This window comes from Schistocerca piceifrons, chromosome 2, assembly GCF_021461385.2.
Source record: "Schistocerca piceifrons isolate TAMUIC-IGC-003096 chromosome 2, iqSchPice1.1, whole genome shotgun sequence".
In the NCBI taxonomy this organism is placed as follows: Eukaryota; Metazoa; Arthropoda; class Insecta; order Orthoptera; family Acrididae; genus Schistocerca; species Schistocerca piceifrons.
Genome location: NC_060139.1, coordinates 303474717 through 303488242, shown reverse-complemented (window position 1 = coordinate 303488242; position 13526 = coordinate 303474717).

The window sequence follows — 13526 nt, the reverse complement described above, 5'->3', positions numbered from 1 at the left end:
TACGAAATATTCTCCACTGTTGGTGGACAACACTGGCAACACTTTGGCAACTTCCTGCTACAGCCTGCAACATCAGCAATATTGCCCGATGGCACAGCAACATTGACGTGTATTGCACCAATGTTCACAGATAAACTATTAGAATGAAACATTTCCATAAAATAACGGCATGTGTAAGTGCACCTTAAGATGTGCACTTGTCTGCAAGAATCAAAGAAGTTTCTTAGAACTCTACACTAGTACAAGAGAAACACACTTGCAGTTTCTTATACTTTTCCATGCGGAAAGAAATAATTTGTTAATAATTGTGTATCACTAACTTCCTAACTAAGAATTTAGTCGTGTTATCGAAACAGTACCATGCCAAAATGGACCCACGACTTCTGCATCCTGCAGGGCTGCCAACTGACTCCTAGATTTTCGTGAGCTACCAACAACTCCTAAATTTCAAGCTCAAGTCATTCATGCCTTTTCCAGCTAAAGGCATTACTTTGGGAAGTGCTACTTCCTGGCAAACTCTTCACAAGTTGATTTCAAACTGATGCTAGAAGAAAACTGATTTCATGGGAAAGTCACTTATCCTGAAGCCAAATTAGGAGCTTCTGATCACAACACTAAGGTGGCATTGTGAATCTCCCTCAAAGCTCACTTTATGTATATTAGTAGCAAACTAACACATCAGCCGGCCGGAGTGGCTGTGCGGTTCTAGGCGCTACAGTCTGGAACCGAGCGACCGCTACTGTCGCAGGTTCGAATCCTGCCTCGGGCATGGATGTGTGTGATGTCCTTAGGTTAGTTAGGTTTAATTAGTTCTAAGTTCTAGGCGACTGATGACCTCAGAAGTTAAGTCGCATAGTGCTCAGGACCATTTGAGCCTAACACATCATCTCTAATCTGCAAAAAATGTAAGTCTACCAAAGAGCAGAAACCCGACGTTACGTCCCTAAGAATCAAGAAAGTGTCCCAATACGGCGGCCATCTTCGGATGGCGAATTTATGTAATACCCTATCTACTGAATCTCCCTTGATTATCGTTCAGTTTAAGATCAAGAGCATAAGATGAATTGATGCATCAATGGGAAAAGTACAGGCAACATCTAAAAACATTTTAAAACGCATTTTATGCATCTTGACACCAGACGCTGCAGAATAGGAAAAAATCGAGCTCATGGTTGACAGTCAGCTGGTACACCTACTTACTGGAAATTTACCCATGTCGGGATTGACTCGGGCAATAGCCTGCAGCAAGAGTATGGCTCCAGGACAGGGTAACATTCATTATTCTATGCTTCACCACATGCTGGAGGAGGGACAAATTCCTCTACTGAACATCTTAAATAAAAATTTGGACCAACCAAATCCTTACCCCAGAAATGAAGACTGCTCCGGTCGTTATCAGTGTATAAACTGGGAAAGGCGCCTGAGCGCACCTCATCATGGAGGTCCTTACTATTCTATCGTGTATTCATAAGACGTTGGAACGAACGATTAAACACAAATTATAATGGTGAATTGAGAACTGAAGAGCTCTGCCCCTTTGAGAGACCAGTTTTTGAAAGCGTAAAGGCTGAAACGCTGGAATCGTTAAGTCACTGATATACAACTTAGGTTCCATGAGATTCAATTCTGGCTATCAGTTTATACTGATAGCACATACGCTTGTGATAGCGGTCTTATGCCCCATACACTAAATAAGTTGAAGAAACATGACGTCCCGCAGTCATTCAGTCCCCAAGCTACACTGATTGTTGTCCGATAGAAACCTGATTATTACATGAAACAATGGGGACAAGGAGAACAAGCAAATGGTTATCACAGGGCCCGGGGTACTTTGCCATTGCTGTTCAATATAGTACTGGAGGACATAGATACTTCTAGAGATAGTTTTTTGAGAGTCAGCAGCAGATGGATAACGCTGTGATAGTGTTCAGTGAATCGCTGAATGATAACTGTCTTGCAGTACCACGTTATAAACCAGCTGTGTGCGTATATACAAGACATAGGCATATCAAACAAGGAATATAAGATTAGGAAGCTTTATATTTCCGGTCAAAAGAGTGGTCAAATACTTAGGCCTTTGGGTCTATCATAAACTAACACGGTCACAGAACGTTAATCACTTTGTTCCAAATACGTGAAGTTGCCAAAAATATCCTTAAAGTTGTGACAGGCTTTTCTCAGGAAGCAGACCCAAGAACCTGCGTTAACACATATCGGGTGTTAACAAGACCTTCCATAAATTACGGATGTGTCTGATACGATTTAGCAACGCAAAATAGAGTAGAGAAACTCGGTAAGCGCCATTATAACGCTATCGGAATCTCTATTGGAGCATTCAAATCGACTCCAACCAAAGTTTTTCTGGTGGAAGTAAATGAAATACCATTAAAACTACCAAGAAATACATACAGTCAAATTCCTATTGAAACGTTTTCACTTCTTAAATGACAATTTATTGGCAAAAATTAGAGATCTCGCTACAAATTACTATGCAAGAAGGCGCTGTGTTAAGAACGAACTACCATCCTTAGCAGAATTTTACGTTGATACTTCGACTTTTCGTGAAGACGTTGCCACATCCCAAAATATAACCTGCTTCAGTACGCCCTATACCTGAAACCGGCAGGGTAGCCGAGAACGATAATGCGTTGCTTCCTGGACTCGGGTAGGCACGCTGGCCCCGGTTCGAATCCAGCCGGCGGATTAACGACGAGGGCCAGTATGCCGGCCAGTCTGGATGTGGTTTTTAGGCGGTTTTCCACATCCTGCTAGGTGAATACCGAGCTGGTCGACAAGTTACGACTCAGTTACACGACTCACAGACATTTCAAATCGTTCGCACTATTTCCTGACTTACACTAGGCGCAGACAGCTGGGGTACACTACTTCCGTCCAGAGGGGTTCGGGGTGGCGTCAGGAAGGGCATCCGGCCACCCTCTGCAATTAACGCTGCCAAATCCGTACTAACAAAGCCGACACCGTGTGGAGCGGGACAAAAGCCCCGAAAAAGAAAGAAAGTACGCCCTACACCTTAGTGAAGCTGAACATCAAGACGCGCCTTCCATTAAGCGAAGGTTCACAGAAAGACAAAATTTTAGCTGACAACGTAGCAGCATGGCTATTGCAAAACAGATCTACACAGACAGGTCCAAAGAAAAAGACAGGGCAGACAGAAAGTTCACAGATGGCAAGACTAATCGAGGAGGCAAATTCGATCTCCCGGAAATTGCGTCCTTACTCACTGCAGAACTCATAGCGATTTTAGAGGGGCTCGAATACGCAAAGGAAGTGCAAGAAGAAACAGTCATAGTTTTGTTACACTCGCCTCCGCCCCCTAAGCTGAGTGGTTTGCGCGTCTCACTGCCGTGCAGAGGGTCCTGATTCGATTTCAGCTTGGGGACTGCGTGTTGTGTTGTCCTCATCATCCTTTCGTCAGCATCGACACTCAAGTCGCCTGATGAGGCGTCAACTGAAAAGACTTGCAGCTCGGCGGCCGAACTTCCCCTGATGGGGACATCAGTACCATATAAGATCATTTCATTTCATTAGACTCACGTTCAGCATTGATGTTGTCAAAATGGTACGACCTCAGCAGTGCCAAAGTTATCTAGTATATTCAATCACAGAAGTAGTGCAGGATCTTTCTTGCGTAAATAAAACGACCATCATGTTATGGGTGAAAGCGCACAGTGGAATAAAAGGAAATGACAAAGTAGATACTCTGGCCAAGGAAGCTGTATGCACTGCTTCAGTAATATATGATAAAGTACCAACCGACGATATTCTTCACGACATAAGAGCTATCATCAGGGCTCTATTGAATAATTATGTCTAACAGTCGTACGGATTTAAAGGGAAACACTGTGTCGTAGTGGTGCCTAATCTCCATCGCGTCCTTGGCACTACAACTTCGGATACGACAGAAAATTTATAGTGAGAATAGCACAACTTCGCTTCAATCTCGGGAGATCCTGGCAACATCTCTACCACCTCAAAATGGTCATATCTTCTTCATTGAACGCAGCAGTGACAAAGATGTTAATCTCATTTTACTGAGTTGTTACAAAAGGTTTCAAGAAACCATTACACTACTATAGCATTTGTTGATCTCTGGAAGTGCCTTGCCTACAAACATTAAAATCCTTTCAGCAACAGAAGACGTAAAAGTCTATGAGGTCCTGTACGATTTTACAACAGAGGGTCAAATAAGAATATAGAAAGAGACAATTTTTCTTACATTATAATATATTAAATATGTTAATTCACATAGATAGGTTATTTAAGTTCCATCTAAATGGAAGTCACAGATAGTTGTTGTTTTTTATGGGCTGAGGCTGGCTATATGGGCAATGCCCAAAAGCCATTAATAAATTTTAAAAAATCTGTTGACTTTGACTTAAAAGGCATAATGCATTGCCCAGATTAAAATTTGAATTGAAGCACTATTCCATCTTACAACGTTACAATAGACCTGTGAATAACATATTACAAAGTAAAGCCAAACGTAAATTTTATACGGCCCACTATCAAAGAAACAAACACCTTAATGAGAATAGTCAATTATCGCCTCTGTACCATCCAAAGCGTCCTCTTGTTACGCAGATCACAAATCATGATACTGGACCAGCAGAAGGTCAACTTTTTTCACTTCATGATGTAAATTTATACGATCATCTTTTGTTTTTTGGCGGGGAAGGGGTCGGTTTGCACCCTCATATAAATCTTTTTGAAAGACGTCATTGTAACCTTCGCCTGTTACAATTATTTATTTAGAAAGACTACGACTGAAATTTTGGTCTTTCGTCAGTTTACATGTGGAACAGAGCGAAAATCTCGTCCTTGAGCACATATCAAAACTTAAACAAACTTGGACAATTTATACATAACACCATCACATGATCCAACTGCAATAGCTGTATATCTGTCTACATGTAGATCAATACTCCGGAAGCCATCTGACGGTGTTTGGCGGAGGGCACTTCTGGTACCACTAACTGATTGTCCTTCGTTGTTCCACTCACGAATGGCGGATGCGAAGAACGATTGTCGGTAAGGCTCTGTATGAGCTTTAATTTCTTGAGTTTTCTCATCGTGGTCATTTCAGGCGACGTATGTGAGAGAAAGTCATATATTGTCCGATCCTTCCCGGAAAGTACTCTCTTGAAATTTCAGTAGTAAATCTCTCCTTACAGCACAGCGCCTCTCATGTAGCGTCCGCTGCTGGAGTTTGTTGATCATTTCGGTAAGGCTCTCGCGCCGACTAGACGAACCCACGACGAAACGTGCCTCTCTTCATTGGAGTGCTTTAGCGCAGGTTCGAATTTAAAAATATTGGACAACTGGTGGTGGATAGTGTAACGGTGACATGTACACATTCTGTAATATTTTTAAATTTTAATGTGTACTAAAGCATGAAGTTAACGTAGTGTTCCACTTGAAAATGGTGAAAGGCGGAAATTACAAACGTGGGACTTCTAAATAAATATTTTTTACAGTCGAAGGCGACAATGAAATCTTGCACAAAAAAGCCGTTATAAACCGTATCCTTTTGCGATATCTTGACTGGTTTAATTATTTGGACCATTGTGGGTGAAGATAACCCCAACTAATATTATAAACGAAATGAGGTGAGCCGCGCGGGATTAGCCGAGCGGTCTGGGGCGCTGCAGTCATGGACTGTGCGGCTGGTCCCGGCGGAGCTTCGAATCCTCCCTGCGGCATGGGTGTGTGTGTTTGTCCTTAGGATAATTTAGGTTACTTAGTGTGTAAGCTTAGGAACTGATGACCTTAGCAGTTAAGTCCCATAAGATTTCACACACATCTGAACATTTTTGAACGAAATGAGGTGACATCTTAGTTGTATCAAGACCCTACGATACTAGTAATTTTTGTTGACGATATCGACTAGTTATTGCTACAGAATACCATCATCAACGTCACGGCCGATATTTCCTTCCACCTCACTTTTAAAAAGTTGACTCACCCCACTAACTGCCGCTTGCAGCGGCGTCGGGACAGTTCACGCAGGAATAGATAGAGACGGATGAAAAAGAAATCCCATCAGTGGAGAGTACTTGGTACGGTCGCAAAGGAATGCGAAGCGGCACTGGCTGTTTTACGGCATATTCATCTGGGACCAGACAGAGTAACTCGCACGGTGTCCCCGCCTAAAATGTCAAGTCTGTCACGTCAACCACACCGTGGGATTGGAAAGCACGTACGCGTAACACTTGCTGAGGACCGATGCGTTACGTCACAGGCAAATGCCGACGCACCTGCGCGCGCTGCTGCATCTCTCGCGTTGTTTACGTGTTGGAAAAGGCCACAGGCACACTCTGATTGCGGTCGAATCTCTTCAGGCTTCCGCCTCGACAGCTCTAAGGTCAGCGTGGCAGATTGCTAACCGAAAGGACCGTGATCGTTTCCCGGCGGGGTAGGAAATTTTCCTCCGCTCGGGGACTGGGTGTTGTGTGTCCTTACATTCGTATCGTCGCTACTGACACGAAAGTCGCCTCAAACACACTGTCGAATTGACTTTCTGCTATTGAAATGGCCTCATGCATACAAACCGAAAGCCAATAAATTAAAGAAGAAAGATCTCTTCACAAATACATGACAGATCTTCCAGAAAATACACAAGCATAACCAAACGTAGCCATAGCTTGGCGTCGCAGAAGACTTTGTCGCCGTCCCTGTACATCCCCTGGGCTCACAAACACTATGTTGTTTTTTTTTTCCTTTTGCACCAGAAAGCGCCCTTTTGAGACTTAAATACACGGAAACGTCATCGAAGGTTGGCCTTTGGACATCGGGTCATCTTAGATGTAACTGCAATAAGGGGAACTCTGTTTTGTGTTTCCCCTCGCACAGGAACGCTTCACGTTTGCATTTTGGAACTGCAGTACCCTGGAACGTCATCTGAAATTGGGCTTTGGATTTTAAAAATTGGTCTCCAATATGTATCAAATGTAAGGAAACTACCTCGCATCTGCAGAGCATATGAAGACCATACGTGAAGAAGGGTTTAAGTCTATTTTATAGATTTTTTTCAGGGGAGCCGTTTGAAACCTTACAGTTTCAACGTTTATTGAATTATACTTATATGACTTATACGGTGCACTGAATTACCGTTCCTTAGTATTCCTTAATAGTATCAACAAATATTTTTTAAAACTTGACCTATGTGTCTATTTGCCTTGATGTCTATTTTTTTAGTTTCTTAATATATTTCTCAAATCATATTATGAAATTCAGAATTCAATGTGATATTGAAATAATATTTCCCTTTATAACCACCATGCAACTCCCACGGCAAAATTCTATTTCTCTGTGAGTCTAGTCATCTATCATATAGGTGTTCTTGATTAATTGGGCTTTAGGAATAATACTGTTTATCAATTTTTTGTAATTATTTTGATTGAACCTGAGTAAATTATAATGATTAATAAGTCAGTGTGATAATTTAGTGCCCCAACTTTTGTATCCTTACTAAATCACGTTGTGTAGTACTTCCAGTAACCATTCAGTATATGGTTATAATAAAAATATAGTTAACGTAACACAAGTTCGGTTATTAATAATAAATCACGATTTTTATATACCACAGAGTTCTTGTTTTACCTTTTAGTATAGAAAACACATAATACAAAATGTGACTGATAAAACAATAAATTCATTGCTAGAAAGGGAAGCTTGTAAATTATTTTTGGACTCCTCTGTCAAAAAATACCAGTTCCTGCAGATCACGATATTTTTCTTCGGCAATGGCTTGCAGTCCTGAAACATTGGACACGGAAGCACCTGTTGGCGTGGTATCCCAAGGGGTTTATTATTATATAACGGGAACAATTGTGTCAGACAATGTTATGAACTAGTTTATTTAAATTATTTGTCATTAAATTCTTTAATGACTTACTTTCATAACAGGATGATGGGTGCAAAAGCTCTCCATCTGCGAGTTCTGATTCCTGTACCATTCGTTCACCAGGAATAGTGATAACTGATGCTATCCATGGTCCACTGTAAGTTTCACGATGTGTGATGAGACTTGGATGATGACGCTCTACTTTCATCTTCTTAATAATTGGAGATGGAAATAGGCATTTTCGTCGGTATTTTGGATGCACGAAATTAGTCCACTCACGTACCATTGAGCCATCAACTTCATCAGTGTTAAAAGGAGTGGGATTTGCACGCGCGTGTTTAATTATATCTATCCAACCTTTGGAAGCTCAGCTTTTGTTTTACGTGCGAGGAAGCATATGTCTTTGTCGCTCTCAAGAGGTTAATATCCTCTGACTGGGTATGTCACACGGATAGATTCGAAGAGCTTTGCATGGTGTACAAGGTAGTTGATAAACCTAAAGAGCGTGTAGTTTTTGTTTGACCCCGACAGGCGCCACAGTAGATTCTTAGTGACTTAATGATGAAGCAAAGCCACTACTTCATTTGAATCTTGCTCCCCTGTTTTTTCAGGATGAACATAAAACATTGCATTACTGTCTGAGAGTCGGTGTATAGAGAAAGCTGGTGCTTATAATAGACAACATTGATGCTCCTATCTGGATACGGATGATCCCGGCTGGAAATCCGTGTACATCGATTTAGAGCTTGTAAATTTCCTGCTTCTCTGTCGAGATCGAATGCATCAGCTTTATGACGGTGTAGTTCACATTCAGTCTTGTCTCTCTTATTTTGAGCGTCTGAGCTTTCCTTTCCATCCGTTGCATGTGTGAGTTGTGCCTCTACAGCTCTGAAAGTTATGGAAAACTTTTCGCAAGTACTGCATGTATCACCTTGAGGGAAACCGAGCGAAATATTAAATTCTGTATTAGACATTTTACGATAAGTTTCATATGATGCTAAATAGGTAGCTTGTTTCTCTTGAAACATCTTAAACGTCTTCTTGATAGTTCTTCAGATGACTACAGTTTCTGTGTTTTATTTGTGCTAAATGACGGGACCTGACTATAATTGCATGATGTTCCTGCTGAAAGTTTCTGAACTTTGTTTCTGCATTTCCCTCGTTTGTCAGTTGGAGACATGCCTCCATTTTTTTAAGGCTTTCGTAATAGTTTCTAATCTTTTCTTTAAAATCCCGTGCACTGATATAAACGCCTTCTGACAAACGACAGTTTTGTCATAGCACTATCTCTCATTACTTTTCCGTTATAACGAAACTTATAATCACGCAAAGTACCTACTGCCTTATGTCTGCCAGGTGTTCGGAGTTGTTTCCAGTACAGATCAGTCCTGTCAGGCGACAACTTCACTCCGTTAGATTGAAAGCAGATATGAGGTTAGGCTTTCATGCATCAGTTAGCATATCAGTACAATTTTTCTTCCAGTCGCAAATGTCTCTCACTTCGAGTCACATAGTTCTTGGTTTTTTAGATACTTCAGATTGTCTACCTAAACTGTGACTTTTTCTAGACTTACCATTGCGGCTTGATTCTGAGATTTCGGTTACCAATTAAAATACAGACCGCAACTGGCTACTACACGAAAACCAATTCCACCACACCACAAAGCAAGGAAGTTAATCTCAGGTCTGCTCTATGTTAGTAGAAATCATGAACTTCGGCAGTACCAAAGAGAAATCAACAGTTATCTTTGGTTCAACAATGTCAACAACGACTGTTTCATAAAATAAGACCAAAAACATCAACATAACTCGGAAATCCACACCCTGCAGGATTTCACTCCTATCCGTGTTTTGGATGCACTTGACTCGTTTCCATAGTGTTCACCATACTTCTATCTGACTATAACTCTGAGACCAAACCTATTAAATTCAGAAAACTTGACACAACTGAAAGTATGTCTGATGAACTACACAATGACGTCAGTAACTCATTTTTATCAAATTTGGGAATTTCTTTAGGTGTAGTCTTCATATCTGATGGTCTGTTCTGCGTTACACGTAAACCACACCATCCGAATGCTACATTGTTGGACACGCATCACGTAACAAATCTATGAAATTTCAGCAACGCAAATGTAATTCATCTATGTTATTAATTTTGTGAACTACCACTCCGTTCGAAACTCTACACGAGTCTTCATGCAAAGTTATAAACACAATTTATGGCCGTAAAAATACCCCCAGACAGTAAATATGATCCAATGATAAGGCGACCTGACTCTCAACTAGAAACTGGCGATAGCTAACTGCACAAAGCACAACGAAAAATAGGGGAAGTTACTATACAATAACAAAACTGAATACTGAACACATATAGGAACTGTAAAACACATATTATACAATGTCAAAATGTGTTAAGTCGCTTCTTTAGGTATTATCTGTCAAAGAAAATTTTTTTGTCGCCTGTTACCTATATTACCTAACAGCTTGATAACATTGACCTTGTGTGGTCAATACGATGAATTTTTGCGATGATGTGTCAGTTGCACAATGCATCGGAGAACTGCATCGTCGTCAGCGTATGTGGACTTCTGAAAATCATTTACAAGGCCATAAATATTAATGGGGCAAGTTTGTGCTATGTAACCACTGATGAAATGCAATCCAAGTGTAAGAAACACGCTAAATTTAAGGATTCCACCATGAAGGCAAATATGGGTGACGGAAATTGGAATGTATGAGTCAATGAATTCACAAAATCGATATTTACCAGAGAAGCAATGCCATTTTCAGGTGGTTTTGCCATGATGGCTATAAATAAACATCTAATCGGACTGTCCTCCGAACATCTCAAAATAAGAAGGGTAATAAATTATAAATTGTGATTCTTGAGTTTCTCCCGGCGTATTTGATAATCAAAATATCCACGGGTATGCTGCCGGTCTATAGTGTCCAACGGGCACAATATTTCGGCGATCATACATGTCGCCATCATCAGGTGAACTGACGGACTGAGCTCCTGTGAACGTGCCGGCACGGAGATCCGTACGCTATGGCTGCTCAGAGGGAACTGGGTTCAGTCGCGGCGGCGGCCGATTTAAATACCCTCCGCCCGCGGCGCGCTCCCTCCGCCGTCCGCGCCCCGCGCCAAGATCGCGCGGTGGAACAGATTACGACGACGTCTGAGATGACGTCGGTGTGATGGCTCTGTCCGCCGTGGCCGTCACAACTATACGTTTGCACGATTTACTCTTGATTAACCCGATCGCTGGTTCCCAAGCCTTGCTAAGATTATAGCCACAGTCACGGTTTATGAGGTCGTCATTGGTGCGAATTTCGATGGCCTCTCTAACAACGCTGTCCCAGTATCTCGACGTCTGTACCAGAATCCTCGTGCGGTCATACTCCATGGCGTGATTTTCCGACAAACAATGTTCAGCGACCGCCAACTTGCTCGGATACATCAGTCGAGTGTGCCTCTGGTGTTCACGGCATCGATCCTCGACGGTACGCATCGTCTGACCAATATACGACTTGCTACATTGACACGGAATCTGGTAGACGCCGGCCTTCCTCAAACCCAGGTCATCTTTGGCGCTCCCCACCAGTGCACGAGTTTTATTTGGAGGACAAAACACAGTTCCGACCCGGTGTTTCTTCAGAATGCTGGCGATTTTCCCCGAGAGTGCGCCTGTGTATGGAATAAATGCAGTGCCTACCTCCTCCCTCGTGACTTCATCCATCTCAACAGGTTGTGCTGCAGTGGTTGGGCGGAGAGCACGTTGAATCTGCCACTCTGAGTACCCATTTTTTCGAAATACAGTTCTCAGATGTTCCAATTCCTGGGGTAGACTCTCTGCGTCAGAGATAGTGTGCGCCCTCAAGAATCACATCATACACCTTTACGGGGAGGAGATGTATCGCAGCATGAAGAAATTTGAAAAGTTGCGCCACCGTAGATGTCGTTTGCTAAGTACTCTTGCCTTTCTAAAGAGATGTCGTTCCGAGAATGTTGTTCCAAATTTTGCTAAGGTTATGCATCACATCGATTCTGCAGCAGCTCAGAGAATCAAGAAACGAGCCAGCCTCGCATTGGTGCGTGAGAGAGTGCAACTCACCCGCCGGAGCCTTGAGTTTATCTCACAGGAATTACTCAAACTACATTTGCAACTGGCTAGTAAGTTCACTTCTTGTTCCTGGGATTGGATTGATGGTGTCACCTGGGTGTCAGCTGATTCCGCCCATAAGAAGGCTACGGGACGTCAAACAGCTAAGTTCTCACGTCTCCTTGACAAACCAGCTCCGCAGGTTCCGTGCAAGACTGTCATCAATTTGAGTGGCATGGTGTTGAGTGATGATGCGGTCTCGGTTTTGCAGAAAGGTCTCAACTTCGCTCCCACCCCCAAGTTCACTCCGGTCGCAGAAATTGTTAGTGCTGTTGAACAGGTTGCAGCTTGACTTCCGCCAGAATCAGCCGAGGAAATACGTCGTGAAACTTGTCGTGCGTTGACGAAGTCCAAGCCGATGAAGTCAAATATCAGCAGTAAAGACAGGGCGGCCATTCGTGATCTGAGGGAGCGCTCTGAAATTGTTGTCTTACCGGCTGACAAAGGCAATGCTACAGTTGTTGTCCCCCATAAGGACTACACTGATAAGATGCAGAGCCTGCTAAATGACGGTTCCTACCGGAAGATCAGCGTTGACCCTACAAAGAAGGTGGAGAACAAGACGAGGGCGCTTCTCAAGGACGCAGATTTACCGGAGGGTGACGCTAAGAAATTGTTACACCAAGGTCCGGTACCGCCTAGACTATATGGACTCCCGAAGGTTCACGAAGAGGGGGTACCATTACGCCCCATTGTCAGCAACATCAGGGCACCTACATATTTGTTGGCCAAATACCTGACGGGAATATTAAGTCCTTATGTGGGTAAATGCCCTCATCACATCCGTAATTCCGTGGATTTTGTTAAACGCCTTGATAGCTTCAGGTTGGATGAGTCAGATATCATGGTGAGTTTTGACGTCGTTTCCTTGTTTACGAGGGTACCCCTGCGAGAGTCACTAGAATTGATTAGTCAGAAGTTTGACGAGAAGACCACTGAACTTTTTAGGCATGTATTGACTTCCACGTATTTTCTTTTTAATGGAGAATACTACGAACAAACGGAGGGAGTCGCCATGGGTAGCCCACTCTCACCGGTGGTAGCGAATTTGTACATGGAGAACTTCGAGGAGGAAGCCCTGTCGTCATCCGTATGGAAACCTACTTGCTTTTTCCGTTACGTGGACGACACGTTCGTCATCTGGCCACATGGTATGGATAAACACCTTGACTTCCTTACACATCTAAACTCCATAAACCCCAACATCAAATTCACTATGGAGACTGAAACGGAGGGTAAAGTACCTTTCCTTGACGTCTTGGTCAAGAGAAAGGCTGACGGCACCCTAGGTCATGGGGTGTATCGGAAGACTACGCACACTGATCTGTATTTGCACACAGACAGCTGCCACCACCCTTCACAGAGGAATGGGGTACTTAAAGCTCTAGTACATAGGGCGCGCACTATCTCTGACGCAGAGAGTCTACCCCAGGAATTGGAACATCTGAGAACTGTATTTCGAAAAAATGGGTACTCAGAGTGGCAGATTCAACGTG